This window comes from Mustela nivalis, assembly GCF_964662115.1.
Source record: "Mustela nivalis genome assembly, chromosome: 17".
In the NCBI taxonomy this organism is placed as follows: domain Eukaryota; kingdom Metazoa; phylum Chordata; class Mammalia; order Carnivora; family Mustelidae; genus Mustela; species Mustela nivalis.
In genome coordinates this window covers 3,461,949-3,477,328 of record NC_139036.1, presented here as the reverse complement: position 1 = coordinate 3,477,328, position 15,380 = coordinate 3,461,949, and the positions used below count along the sequence as shown (strand labels likewise).

Sequence of the window (15,380 nt, the reverse complement as noted above, 5' to 3'; positions counted from 1 at the left end):
CGGGGCTCGATCCAAGGACCCTGAGATCATGACCTGAGCCGAAGGCAGAGGCTTAACCCACTGAGCCACCCAGGCGCCCCAGAGTTCTTGTATCTTTATGACCGCAGGCGGTTGTGCAGCTTGGAGCATGGAGCCCCCCTGGGTTAGGCTCCTGGGCTCCCACAGAAGCAGGAGAGAGGGGCACTATGTCCTTTGATGTGAACATTTCAAAGGGGTAGATCCCAGGCCCTTGGGAAAGACATTCCTGGATCATAAAGCAGACAAGAAGCTTGTTTAGCTTCTAAAAAGATTCACACACATTTCAAAGAGACAGAGAAAGAGCGTAAAATGGCACGTTTTCTTTTTTAAAAAATATTTTATTTATTTGACAGAGACACCATGAGAGAGGGAACACGAGCAGGGGCAGAAGGAGAGGAGAAGAGCTCCGGATGCGGAATCTGAGCCCAAGGCAGGCACTGAGCTGCCCCAAATGACACGTTTTGTAACGTAAATGTCCTCAGACAAGGGCACTGGGGAGCAGTCTCTTGTTTTCAATACAGAGAATTAAACCTCTTACTTAATTTTTTTTCCCTTATGTGACCATTCTGTTCCGCATGCTGCTGGAAGGGCCTAACGCTGGATTTTGCCTCGCTGTCGGTGGGAAGGAAGGCCTCATCAGCCCCATGAGCACCCCCAAGCTGAGCTCGCCCCCTCTTCCAGACTCCCAGACCCCATTCCCCGCGCCAGCAGCCAAGCGGCTCCCACGTTCCCGTGACCTCTCCTCCCAGGGCAGCCAACTTCCTGATCAAAGCTTCCCTCACTAGGTCACCGCCAGGGCCTGGGGGTGGGGGGTGGCCCTGAGGTTTTATGGCCAGAAAGGCTTGTGCAAGTGTTTTTCTAAACCGAGGAATGATTTCATCTCCTTCCTTTCTCGTGTGCCAGCATGGTCCCAGCTGCAGCCCCCCGAGAGGGTAACCCCACTGCGCCCGGCACAGCAGTGCCTGAGCCCGTACTCGGTAACCCACGTACGGTGTCTCTTTGTTCCTTGAGGGTGACTGGGACATGCGGACATGTCACGTTATAAACCGTGTCACGTTAGGCTGTGCAGATATAGGACCTGACTGTGGGGGAGAAACGATACCCGGTTTTCCAGTCAGTCCTTTCAGGACTCGCTCCTTGTAAGACGCCTGGCACTTCTGTCTCAGTGTCATCGCTCGCTTCTGTCCTTGTTCGGGGCTATAGCTGCAGAAATTCTGTCCTGCACCATCTAATGGGTGCAGGCATCCCCGCATAGGCCACCGATAGTGATAGACGCTCAGGCTTTCCAAGCTCTTAGTTCACACGGGCTCGGGCACCATTCCCAAGAGTGACTCTGGTGCGAGGGGACTGAGCCAAGGCCGTGTCCAGCTTTAGCCTCTGAAACTGTCAGGCCTTGGCATTGAGCCTGGTCATTTGAGTGGCCACTTTCCTCACAGAGGGCCCCCTTTTGGGACCCCTTGTGTTCCTTCCTGTTGGTGGATCTGTGATAGAACCTTCTCAGGCTTCCACAGAGGACTTGAGTACTATTGAACCGTGTAAAAGAAATTCTAAATCTCAGTCTCTTTTCTTTCAGGCAGTGTCTTGGGCCCTTTAGGCAAATTTACCCCCTCCTCCTCACCTACCCATTCTGCAGACCAAGGGAGATTGGGGTGGCGTGGGAGATGGGGAGGGTGTGGCCAGGAAGGACAAGCCTTTGGGGGACCTCAGAAGGGGCCAGAGAGGGGGACACGCTCTAGGCTCAGAGAAGAGTCAAAGATGGTTTCCTCTCAGGGAGCCGTGTCCATTCAGAGAGGAAAAAAGCTGGCAGATTTTTACCCTTTAGCTGCCTCCTTTCCCACTGATTTCACTACCCCAATCCCAGCAGGGATGCCCGCGGTGAGCCCCAAGGGTCTGCTCAGGTTTCTGTGCATTTGAGAATCATCTGCGATCATGAATATGCTTCGAGGGGTGCTTGGTTTGGGTTGTTCAGAAAATCTCTGCCCTACTGTCCACACTTCTACAGCTTGCAGTTTTCGCTTAAGACATGTTGCTCATGGAAGCCTCTGGAGTTCAATGGTGGCTCATCTGACGGTTGCTCTAGAAGACCCAGAGAGGGCAGATAAAATCCGGGCAAGGCGCAGAGGACATGGGTGTGGACGCTGCATGCTCACACGGACCCACGTGACGTCTCAGATGTTAATGGTGGTTTGTGGCCCTCCAAAGGACCACACGGGTGAACAGATACATGAAGGTATGAACATTTCAAGCGGTAGGGACAGAGGGAAATGAAGAAACCAATGTCTTCTGGGTTTTGTAAGGGGGTGGTAATGGAGAAGGTAGAGAAACGTGACTCAGGGCTGTGATTTCCTCAGCAGTGCTCACTGCTTGGTTGCTAGACACAAGGAAGAGAAAAGGTTGCAATCATCCAGATTGTTAATCGTTGGAACAGGGATCCCGAGGCTGTCACAGGCTGACATGAGCCCCTCCCTCGCTCTTCCCACCCCTGCGTCAGTGGTAAAAAGCAGGCGTGGGCACTGGGTCCCGTTCTCACATGTTGTCAACTTGCATTTTAAGCAAACATGGGGTCAAGGTAGGCCTCCTGGGCCCACTTTCACAAGACTGCTTAGATTTACTTGGTCGAAAGCTGGCTCTTCTCCGCATTTCTGTAAAGAGGTTGAGAAGTTAATCCTGGGCCTTCTCTCCACCCTAACTGCAACTTCCAGTTTCTTAGAGCACCAACCTCCGATTCCTGGCTGATCTTTTCAGGACGTCTCTGGAGGGTCACCCCCACGCGTGTTGCACCCTACGCTCCGTCTCAGAGAAACAAAGGGTAGAGGACAAATGAGTGTGGGGTCTGCCATGGGGGATATGGAAATCCCGCTCCTTCTCTGGGATCCCAGCCACTGCTTGCCTTTCTCTTGGTTCTAACGTTTATTGTGTAATCCTACATAATTCAAATTTCTTACTCGCTGATTCCCAGAAAGTTTTCATGTCTTGCGTGATGGTCTCTGTTCCTGGGCTTTCAGGTGTTCCTTCCATGTAAAAGACTGGTACTGAAGGTTCGAAAGGTAACAGCCAGGGCAGGGACCAGGATGAGGCAAGTGAGACTCTCACCTTGGGCACAACATTTCAGGGGCCCCCCAAAACTCAGTAATCAAGATATAGTATATTTTCATACAGTATTTTATTTTATTTTTAAAAAGATTTTATTTACTTATTTGACACAGAGAGAGAGATCACAAGTAGGTAGAGAGGCGGGGCAGGGGGAGGTGAAGCAGGCTCCCTGCTGAGCAGAGAGCCCGATGCGGGGCTCGATCCTAGGACACTGGGATCATGACCTGAGCCGAAAGCAGAGGCTTTAACCCACTGAGCCACCCAGGTGCCCTGATACAGTATTTTAAAAGATCAAAAGGAATGCAAAGAAAAAATATGGGATGAACATGATATCAAAATTTAAAATAAAGCCAGGATCACCTGTAAGGCTTCGTATTAGCCATCTATATTCTTAACCCTTTTTGCAGTCATTCCTTCCACTCGAAACTTCTCTTTGACCTGATCCTTGGCATCCTCTTACCCAATCCACAAAATCTGGAATTTTCTTACTTGATCTTATTTCTGTTTATTCACAGGCTCTCTTACCTCCTCTCCCCACTTCCGCCCTCTCCTCCGGAATGGCGTACTTGGGGAAAAATCCCCATTTTTCTTACTGTGTAAAACACTTATTTCTCATAGTCTCACCTCCTCTTCAGACTCTGCTCTGCCTCCTGGCTTTCTGAAACCAAAATGTATCTTCAAGGTGTTTTCTAACTAACAGGCCATCTGCTACTTTCTCCACGTACCTAAATGACTTCCCCAGATGGAATTCTCAGGTATCGATGTCTTTACCATGAGTGTCTGTAAACTGAAGAGCACAGAGACCGACCCTCTTAAGATTCATGCCCTGCCCTTCCCGGCCCCAGACAATTGGCTACAATTGTCAGGGTGTGTGTGTGTGTGTGTGTGTTTGAAGAACATAAGAAAAGGAATGCATCTAGGGGCGCCTGGGTGGCTCAGTGGGTTAAAGCCTCTGCCTTCGGCTTGGGTCATGATCCCGGGGATCAAGCCCCTAGTTGGGCTCTCTGCTTGGCAGGGAGTCTGCTTCCTCCTCCTCTCTCTCTCTCTCTCTCTCTCTCTGCCTACTTATAAATAAATAAAATCTTTAAAAACTAAAAGAAAAGAAAAGGAATGCCTCTACAAGACTCTGAGTAGTCGATGTCATTGCTCCTCTTTTGTAAATGAAGGTACTAAGTAAGGCTCAGTTGGGGAAGGGATGTCCTCAAAGCCACACATATAAAGAACAGGTGGAACAGCCCGGAGCAGTCATGGCATGATTGACAGCCTCAGCACCCATTCCCTTCACCCCTTCAGTGTCGCCTTCCGCCCTGATCCCTGTCATGAATCCCTCCCCAAAGATTATGTACAACCTCAATGTTCTAAAAGTCTCCATTAGGGCTGCCTCTGGAGGGTGCAGGGTCTCAAGGAAATACTTTTCTGCAGGCCCGCTGTCTGTATAGATGATTTGATTAAAAATGTATTCCGGAATTCATGGGCCCATGTAGGATAGGATGGTTTCTCAGTGACATATAGAATCGTGGTTAGTGAGACAGTCCTTACACGTTTACTTACTGGGCGGCCAGTGCACGCGGAATCTGACATCAGGGGCTATCTGAGAAGGAGGGCTCACGAGGTACATTTTTTTGAGATCTTGCGTATTTGAAAATGTCTTTATTCAACTCACACTTGCTTGGTAATTTGCCTAGGACTAGACTCAAGGATGGGAAATGAACTTCCTTAGATTTTGGAAGGTATTTTTGTTAGTGTTTAAGTATAGGCTAATTTCCATAACAAAGAAATCTCCAAATACAGTGACTCAAACTTCCAATTAATAGTCCGTCTATTGGGCTCCACACTGGGTGGGTGTGGTGCTTAGTTAAAAAAAAGAAAAGAAGGGGTGCCTAGGTAGCTCAGTCCGTTAAGCCACTGCCTTCGGCTCAGGTCATGATCTCAGGGTCCTGGGATCGAGTCCCGCTTCGGGCTCCTTGCTCCACAGGAAGCCTGCTTCTCCCTCTGCCTCTGCCTGCCACTCTGCCTGCCTGTGCTCTGTCCATCTCTCTGACAAATAAATAAATAAAATCTTTAAAAAAAAAAGAAAAGAAAAAGGAAATAGTCCACATATTGCCTCTTCTAATTTCTAGCTCTTTTTTACTGCTCTCCTGGAGATCTCCTCAACTTCATCTCCACTTTTTCTATTAAACTAAAAATGTTTTTCCTATTGGATCTTTTCTGTCTTGTTCTTTGTTACTTTTAAAAAGCACTTTGCTCCACCAAAAACAGGGATACCTAGAAATAAATCCAGCCAAAGAGGTGAAACACTTATTCTCTGAAAACCATAAAGCACTGATGAAAGAAATTTCATGGAAAGACACCCCATGCTCATGGATTAGAAGAACAAATAGTGCTAAAATGTCCATACTACCCAAAGCGATCTACAGATTCAGTGCAACCCCTATCAAAATACCGTCAGTATTTTTCGCAGAGCTAGGAAAAACAATCCTAAAGTTTGTGTGGAACTCCAGAAACCCCTTAGGCAAAGCAACCTTGAAAAAGAAAAGCAAAACTGGTGGCATCATGGTTCCGACTTCAAGCTCTACTACAGAGCTGTAGTCGTCAAAGCAGTACAGCCCTGGCACAAAAATACACACACAGATCCATAGAGCAGAATGAAAAAGCCCAGAAATGGATCCACAGCTTTATGATCAGCTAATCTTGGATAAAGCAGTAAAGAATATCCAATGGGAAAAAGACCATCTCTTCAACAGATGATGTTGGGTAAACATGACAGCAACGTGCAGAAGAATGAAACTGATTACTTTCTTACACCATACATTAAAAACATATTCAACATGGATTAAAGACCCAAATGTGACACTTGAAACCATGAAACTCCTAGAAGAGAACATGTTCAGTAATTTTTTGACATCGGTTGTAGCAACTTCTTTCTAGACGTGTCTCTTGAGGTGAGGGAAACAAAAGCAGAAATAAACCATTGGGATTTTATCAAAATAAAATCTTCTGCACAGCAAAGGAAACAACACAATTTAGAGGCAACCTCTGCAGTGGGAGAAGATATTGATAAATGACACATTTGATAAAGGGTAGTATCCAAAGTATATAAAGAACGTATAAAACTCAACACCGAAAAATGGATAATCCAGTTAGAAAATGGGCGGAAGACATGACAAGATGTTTTCCCAAAGGAGGCATCCAGAGGGCCAACAGACACATGAGGAGATGCTCACCATCCCTCGTCATCAAGGAGATGCACATCAAAACCACAATGCGTGTCACCTCACGCCTGTCAGAACGGAAGAGATCAACAGCACAAGGAAGAACAGGTGTTAGCAGGGCTGCGGAGAGAAAGGAACCTTTGTGCACTGTTGGTGGGAGTGCACATTGGCACGGTGACTGTGGGAAACAGTGTGGAGGCTCCTCAAAAAGTTAGAAACAGAGCTACCTCAGGATCCAGCAATCACACTACTGGGTGTTTACCCAAATGTACAAAATACTGGTTCTGAGGGCTACACGCTCCCTGATGCTTATGGCAGTGTTACCTACAATAGCTGCATTACAGAAACAGCCCAAGTGCCCAGCAGTTGGTGAGTGGGTAAAGAAGATGCAGGATACAGCTACAGTAGAGTATTACTCAGCCGTTAAGAACAATGAAATCTCACAGTGACCTGGATGGAGCTAGAGAGTATTATGCTAAGTCAGTCAGTCAGAGAGAGACAAATACCACGTGATTTCACTCATAGCGGAGTTTAAGAAGCAAAACAAACGAGCAAAGGGAAAAAGAGAGAGAGACAAACCAAGAAAGACTTTTTTTTTTTAAAAGATGTTATTTATTTATTTGACAGAGAGAGACACAGTGAGAGAGGGAACACAAGCGGGGCAGTGGGAGAGGGGGAAGCAGGCTTCCCGCCGAGCAGGGAGCCCGATGCGGGACTCAATCCCAGGACCCCGGGATCATGGCCTATAACGGCAAGGTTCCTTGGTATTCCAGTTCCTGAGCCTTCCTGGGGGATCGGTGCTGATGGGCTCACCCCCACCCGGTAGGCATTTGACTTTCAACTTTCTCTATTCTGCCAACCTGGTTACCACCTGTCCATGTGCTTTCAGCTTCCAAGCCATAGATGTCGTCTCTTATCTACCCTTGCACCATCTCTGTTGGGAGAGGTGATCGAGAGAATGTGATCACAGTTCCCCCAAGAGCTGGACTCTGGCAATCAGAGACTCCTCCCACCTCCCCTGGGATGAATATTCTCCCGACCACTCCTGTGGTGGGAGCCATTTTCAGGGACACAGAGAGTAATGTATTGTTGACACCCTCTGGGGAGTATACGGGACTCAACCCACTTATGGCTTCTTTACAAACTTTTAAGATTTGGCAGCCGGGTGTGGAGATCTGCTCATCTTGCTGCCACCCAAGACAAGCCTCGTAAGTTCCCTTGCTTATTAAAACTGCCACCTACCAATCTAGGGTAAACAGCCTCTTTTTTCCGTCTCTCCCTGCCCCCTCTGCATACAGTTGGCAAACCAGCAATCTCCTGTTCCTTTTGTAGTTATGCTTTTATTTATTTATTTTAAAAGATTTTATTTATTTGACACAGAGAGAGAGAGAGAGAGAGTGCAAGCAGGGAAAGCAGCAGCAAAGGGAGAGAGAGAATCTGGCTCCCCGCCAAGCAAAGAGCCCGATGCAGGTCTTGATCCCAGGACCCTGGGATCATGACCCGAGCTGAAGGTGGCTGCTTAACCAACTGAGTCACCCAGGCATCCCATAATTATGCTTTTAAAAATGTTCCCTAACTGGCATTTTAGTGGAGAAAGGAATGAGAGCAAAGAGGGGGGAAGAGCTCCTGTCCTTCATGATTACTTACAAAAACATTTTTTCTTTTAAATAGTGCCACTCTTCCACTTTTTTCTCACCTCTCCTTCTTGAACTTTTGGGTGGATGTTAGAACTTCTGGATTTATTCTCCATGTTCCTTAATATTTCTTCTTTACTTTGTAATCAAAGTGATATTACTGTGTTTTGTACTTTAAGAGAATTCCTTGGCTGAGTCTTCCAACTCACAAAGCCATTCTTCAGCTCTGTCCATTCTGCCACTGACTTGCAATCTCAATGACATTTTTAAATTTCCAGCTCTGCAACTTGCTCCATTTAGTAGTTTTCAGTTCCTGTTTTGTGACTGCACCACCCACCCATATTTCTCTGAAGATACCATTTACACTTATTTTAAAGTTCCAATCTGGCACTTTATTAATTGTATTTCATTGGGTTTAAGTTCTTCCAATTTTAAAAAATAATTTTTATTTTCTTTAAAGTCAATTCATTGACATTTAGGGTATTAGTAGTTTCAGAGGTAGAGTTCAGCGAGTTCTCCCGGTTTTTGAGTGTGTATCTTCTGAGGCTAGAAGCTTCTCAACTGCCTGCTAATTCTTTCTCTGTGCAGTCCTCTTCACAGTTGATGGCATCTGCTCCATTGCGTGCTGTCTCGCTTTTCACAGACCAGCTTGGGGGAGGGGCTGGTGTCGCTGTGAGGGTGGCTCTCTGTATTTGTTTCCACTGGAAGCTGAAGTAGATGGATGTGCTGCTGGCAAGGTGCAGAGCGTGACTGCTCCATTTTCCTCTACGGCGGCTTCCACGTGGCTCCCACACTTTAGGGCACCAGTCTTGTTTCCTCCCCGGGGGAAAGGACTCTATGCTCTCTCTGTATTCTTGTTGATGTTCTAGGCTGCTTTTCCCTTTCAGGCTAGCATGACTTCTGTGTTTTAGCAAGTTGTCCCTCTCTTCCCCACCAGCCATTCACTTTCCAATTTTGGAGCATAGGTATTCATTTATCTATAATATATTTCCTGTCGTGTCCCTGGTTAGAATTTGGTGTAGCAGGTAGATGCCCATTTCTTTGAGCCTGCCAGTTTGTCATCACTAGTGATATTTCCTCCTTACCAACTCCCCTCGTACTGGGGACTGAAAAGATATTTCGAAACCGTCTTATGATTCTCAAACTATGAATCAAAGAAGCAAAGGCAGTTCAACTAATATATCCTGCTTCACCAGTTTGTTACAAAATTGACATACATTTCTTTAAATATTTGGATCAAACTATTTTTCACCTCCACCCTACCTGTTAGGGTATGTTATTTCTTCCTTCTCTAGACGCTTCTGCGATGTTAGTTAACAGTTCCGTAGTGCTCACCTTGATGATGTTCCTCCCAGACCCTGGACCACACGTTCATCTGCGTGCTTTTTCCACATATGAACCCATAATTCCAGACTCCTCAAAGAAGCTTACGAAGTTTAACGTGTCAGTGCTTGTTACTCTCTTCTTGAGGAGAACAAATCCGGAAACCTGCTTGTCTGCCAGAGATTTGTGTGTTTGCTTGTTTGTTTTTATTTTGTTTTTGGACTCTTGTTGCCTTTCCTGGAATGTGGATTGGCTGGCAGATCCCAGGGTGTCCAATGGTTTGGCTCCTTGTCTACTGGTAACCGAGTCACTGAACACCAGTCAGTGATAGTCCCGTGCTCTAGGACTGGGATTGGCCAAGATGGGGACACATGGCCCAGAATGGGCTCCTCGGAGCCATTGAGGCTTCTGAGACTTTGATGGAAATAGGAGGAATGAAGTCTTCGTGTTTCCACAGAGCTTGTAGACTCCAGGCCAGCCGACCACAGTGCCTTCCACTCGGAGGGAGACTTGTAGAGAAGAAAGCTGACGTGGAGGAAAGCAGAGCTGGGTCACGGACGAGAAAGACTGAGTCCTCATGATATTGTTTGAACCCTTTGATCCACCCACATCTGAGGTCAGACTACTTCTGACTTTCTAAATTATGGGAACCAATAAATCTCTTTTCTTTTTTTAAAGCCACTTTGAATTGACTTTCTGTTACATGTGAACAAAGAATCCTGAATAATGCAAGGGGTAAGGCAGGGGCACAGTTTCTGCACAGGGGTCCTGGGTCCGAGAAATCGGACTTAAAACCGTGTGCCAGCCTTTGAGCAGCACTCTCCCCAGATGGCCTGGGGGCCTATGTGAGTTTGGACGTGAAGTGAACTTCTTGCTCTCTTCCTGCCGTCCTTTTCCTGATGGTTCTCTTCTCTTAGTTGCTTGGGAACTTCTCTCAGGGGCAGGAATTTGGCATCTGCTGGCTTTTTTTTATGTTTCTAGAACCTCTCTGGATGTGTTGGAGCATTTAAAAGACAGTGCATTTGGGTTTGAGAAAACTGTTTACCCAGTGATTGGCCTTAAATTTTCACTTTTTTTCCTTTATGTATTCAGAAGGAGAAATCCTGTGTTGTTGTTTTTTTCCCCCCTGAAGAATTGTTTTTTGGGGGGTCAAGTTCTGTCCTGCTGCCTGCCCCCCCAAGCTGGGGAAGGGTGTCCATCTGCTCTCCTAGAGGAGGTCATTTAAAGTAGATCACCTTGGGGCGCCTCGGTGGCTCAGATGGTTAAGTGTCTGCCTTTGGCCCGGGTTGTGATCTCGGGGTCCTGGGATCGAGCCCCACATCGGGCTCTCTGCTCAGTGGGGAGCCTGCTTCCTCCTCTCTCCCTGCCTGCTTCTCTGCCTACTTGTGATGTCTGTCTGTCAAATAAATAAATAAAATCTTAAAAAAAAAAAAGTAGGTCACCTTGATCTGGCTTCTCCCATTCGGTTTGTATTTGTGCACAGATAAAGACATCTCTAGGAAGAGAGCACCTGTCCACTGGCCAACTCCTTTATGTTAATTCTGTAGTAACACTTGTTGCCTTTTCCATTGTTCCTGGCATCTGGAGGTGTTTCTGTGAGCAGTGGCAGTTGCTAACCAGTATGTTTTTTTTGGGGGGGGGGGTGTATTTTGGGTACAGTTTTCCAAATCTCCCTCCCACAAATCCACTTAAAAGCGTCCATCCGTGAGTAGTTGTGGTTTCCACCTAGCATCGAAAAGTGGCATGTGAAGTCAGTGACATTATTAAGGTTCCACTGATGTGTGTTCCAGAAATGTCATAACTCCTGCTCAGGCCACAGTGTCACCAACTTAAAAAAAACAAACAATGAAAAGACAACTCAGCGGTTTATTTTACAAAGGAATCATTTCTTGGGGTGCCTGGGTGGCACATTCAGTTAAACACCTGACTTGGTTTCAGCTCAGGTCAGGGAGCTGGTCAGGTCAGGTCAGGGATGTGGGACCCAGCCCCACAACGGGCTCTGCTCAGTGCACAGTCTGCCTGAGACCCTCTCCCTCTGCCTCTCTCCCAACTCTCTCTCTAAAATAAATAAAATCTTTTAAAAAAACCCACAAAGGAATTATTTCTTTTAAAATTTATTTTATTTTATTTTTAAAAATATTTTATTCATTTATTTGACAGATTACCTGTTGACCTACTTGTAGGCAGAGAGGCAGGTGGGGCGGGGGAGAAGCAGGTTCCCTGCTGAGCAGAGAGCCTGATTCGCGGCTCGATCCCAAGACCCTGGGATCATAACCTGAGCCAAAGGCAGAGGCTTAACCCACTGAGCCACCCAGGCACCCCAAGAATTGTTTCTTTTCTTAAAATAAACTTTAAATTTTAAAAATAGTTTCAGATTCACAGAAAAATTGCAAAGATAGTACAGAGAATCTGTCCCCCATATTTTGAAACTTGTTTGAAATTTTTTTAGGTTGGGGGTTTTCTCTGGAGTTACTTGGTGGTGACCTTGTACTTTTGTATACTGGATAAGTAGAATACTTTAAGCAGTCGTGGCCTCTCAGTCTCTTGTGATGGGAGCGGATTGTATGAGAAATCTTAATATTGAGGAATCCTTTTGCCCTCCTTGTATTTGCAGCTGTGGTCACCTTCTGTTGTCTGGTGGAGTACACGTCTGCGTGCCCCTCTACGCAAATGAGCCATTAGATGTCCACCTGTCAGTCTTCGAGGATAACAGGAGGGTATCCAGTGTATGGATGTGACTTTGGAGGGTATTACAGACCAAGTACCTATGTTAGTAAGGCTTCTGTGCGCATATGGGATATTATAGTTGGACTTGACTTTCTCAGCCAGTTGTTACTCAGATGGCCAAGTATGCCATATTTTATAGCAAAAATGTACAATTACATATTTTACTGTATATTAGAATTTTTTTCTTTTCTTCATGAAATTATGACAGGATTTTTTTGGTCTTACTGTGAAGTAATTTTAAGTCAACTTTGGTGAGGTATAGTTTATATACAATAAAATGCAGGTATTATAATTCCCATGAGTTTTGAAAGATTTATACATTCTTATATTTATGATCACATAAATACTGGAATGTTTTCATTACTTCAGAATATTTCTCTTTCTTTGTGCCCCATACCAGCCAACCTCCCTGGCCCTAGGCAATAACTGGTTTGCCTTCTGTCACCATAGATTTGATTTGTCGTATCTAGGGTTATATGTAAGTGAAATCATATATCATATATCCTTTTGGGATTTTTAAAAGGTTTTATTTATTTGACACAGAGAGAGAGATCATAAGTAGGTGGAGAGGCAGGCAGAGAAAGAGGGAGAAGCAGGCTCCCCACTGAGCAGAGAGCCCGATGCGGGGCTCGATCCCAGGACCCCAGAATCATGACCTAAGCTGAGGGCAGAGGCTTAACCCACTGAGCCACCCAGGCGCCCTCATATATCCTTTTGTATCCACGCAACATAATGTCTTTGTAATTTATCCACTTTACTATGGGTATCAGTTGTTCCTTTCTTTAAAAAGGCTTTCTTATTTTGAAATATTTATAAATTCATAGGAAATTGCAAAGAGGACAAAGAGGTCCCATGCACATATTGCTGTTAGCTCTAGGACAGTTTCACAGAGGAAGCTGACACTGGTGCAATGGGTCTGTGTGGTTCCGTGGCATGTGTTTTCATCCACGCCGCCAATCCAGTCGGCCGCCTCCGACTCGGTGGGGTGGGAGTGGCACCTTTTTAAGGCTGGGTGGGGGTGGAAGTCTAGGATCCCCATACGGTCTCCCCTGATGTTTTTGAAGGACAACCTTATCAACACCACGTAGGGATAAAAGTCCCTGCTCTCCACCCAGTGTTGTCTGATACCCCAACAGGAGGGGATCTTAGAGATGCCTCATGACAGCCAGACAAGAGTAGAGGTTGGGACCGTCCATTCAGTATTTGCTGATGGGGGTGGTGATGGGGTTGTGGTCCTTTTCATGGTGTTCAGCTGGCGTAGACCAATTGTGTCTAGAAGTTCTCCATCTTGCTAGTTTGCCCCTTTCTTTTTCCTTTGGCCAGAGAAATTTCTTGGGGATTTTTGTTTGTTTGTTTGTATCTGTTGGTGTTCCCAGGTTAGCAGTTTCTCCAGCATCCAGACTCAGATACATGAGACAAAAACCCCAAACTCACTACCATGTCATTTCTGAGGTCCCGAGGTCCCTAGCCAGTCTTTCTTCTTATCTCTACCTTGTAGAGTCTGTGCATGTGTGTTTTCTAGGTAATGTTCATACTTAGTGGGAAGAACAGGGACATGTGTATCTATTTCTATTTCATCTTTAGTCCCTTCGTTTTTGGGGGGAGTAATATCCTATTGTATAGAAATACCACAATTTGTTTATCTGATTACCTGTTGACACAGATTTGGATTGTTTCCAGTGTTTGGCTTTGAACGTGATTTACTGCTTCTGTTAACATACATCGTCAAGTCTTTGTGTGGGCATATGTTTTCATTTCTCGGGATAAACACCTCGGGGTACAAGTGCTGAATCATATGGTAATTGTATGTTTAACTTTACAAGAAACTGTCAAACTGTTTTCCAAAGCAGTTGTGCCATTTTCCTTTCCCACCAGCCATGCTCTAGTTGCTGTCCATCCTCACCAACACTGGGTATTGACAGGCTTTTAAGTTTTAGTCATTCGGGTTTTAATTTGATTTTCCTGGTGACTGACGACGTGGAACATCTTTTCATGTGCTCATTTGCCATTCACAGATCTTCTTTGGTAATGTGTCTATTAAAATATTTGGCCCATTTTGTTTTATTGAGTTGTTTGTCTTGTTATTATGGAGTTATAAAAGTTCTTTATATTTTCTGGAGACAATTCTTTTATTTGATATACGTTTTACGAATATTTTCTCCCAGTCTGTGGTGTGGCTTTTCATTGTCTCAACAGTGTCTTTTGAAGAGAGCAGGTTTTTAAATTTTGATGAAGTCTGGCTTATCTTTTTTTTCTTATTGTTGATATTTTTTTGTCCTATGAAAACTTCACCCAAATCAAAGTTTAAAAAATTTTCTCTTACATTTTTTGTGTAAAAGTATTATAGTTTCAACTCTTGTGTTGAGGTTTTTTAAAAATTTGAGTTATCTTTGCATGTGGTATGAGGTAAGGGTGAGATCCACTCTTTTGCATTTGAGTATCAAGTAATTCTAGCACCTCTTGTTGCAAAGGTAACCCTTATTACCTTGGAGACTTAGTTGATGATCAATTGACTATTTTTGTGTAGTCTATTTCTGGACTCTCTTCCATCGATTTATATGTCAATCCTTGTGCCAATATCACATTGCTAATGATATATATTATTATTCCATACATTAACTTATGTTAATAAATAATAACAGAGTAGATTAGCTTTATGGTTAGCCAGTTCTGTAGTGAGTCTTCAAAGTCAGGTAGTATATGTGCTCCAACTTTGCTCTTATTTTTCCAGTTTGTTTGAATAGTCTAGATGCTTTGATTTTCTATTTAAATTTGAGATTCAGGCTGTCTGGTTCTTCAAAACAGCTGTCTGGGGTGCCTGGGTGCTCAGTGGGTTAAAGCCACTGCCTTTGGCTCGGGACCGAGCCCTGCATTGGGCTCTCAGCTCGGCGGGGAGCCTGCTTCCTCCTCTCTCTCTGCCTGTCTCTCTGCCTACTTGTGATCTCTGTCTGTCATATAAATAAATAAAATATTTTAAAAAACAAACAAACAAACAGCTGTCTGGTATTTTATGGGCATTGTGTTAATCTATAGATCAATTTGGGGGAATTGACATCACTATACTGAGTCTTCTGAGCTCTCAACGTGGTATACCTCTTCATTTAGGTAATGTTGCACACAATATTTTGTAGATTTTAATTTTCAGATTTGGTCCTTTCTTGCATTTTGGGACCAGTTTTCCTCCTTTTCTTCCTTCCTCACTCTCTCTGTCCCTCTTTATCTCTCCCTTCCTCCTTCCTCCCTGTGTTCTTTTGGCCTTCCTTTTGGCCTTTAATTCCTTTTTCCTTTTGAAATTCGGCCACGAATGGTGGTCATTTAGTGAATTTCTTAAAACTGACAATGTGCTCTCTAGATAAACACATCCGGGAAGCCT

At 44.9% G+C, this 15,380-nt stretch overlaps 1 long non-coding RNA gene across 3 annotated transcripts in view; it reads left to right on the top strand.

Annotated features, from left to right (window-relative positions):
• Window positions 1-15,380, top strand: part of LOC309851955 — a 54,367-nt gene that overhangs the window by 14,874 nt on the left and 24,113 nt on the right. For 2 of the 3 annotated variants that reach the window (XR_014305010.1, XR_014305011.1), the window contains exon 4: window positions 372-563. The exons of the other annotated variant lie outside the window; for it this stretch is intronic. This is a non-coding gene — a long non-coding RNA (uncharacterized lncRNA). Of the gene's footprint in view, window positions 1-371; window positions 564-15,380 lie in introns of those variants that run through there. 3 annotated transcript variants of the gene reach the window in all.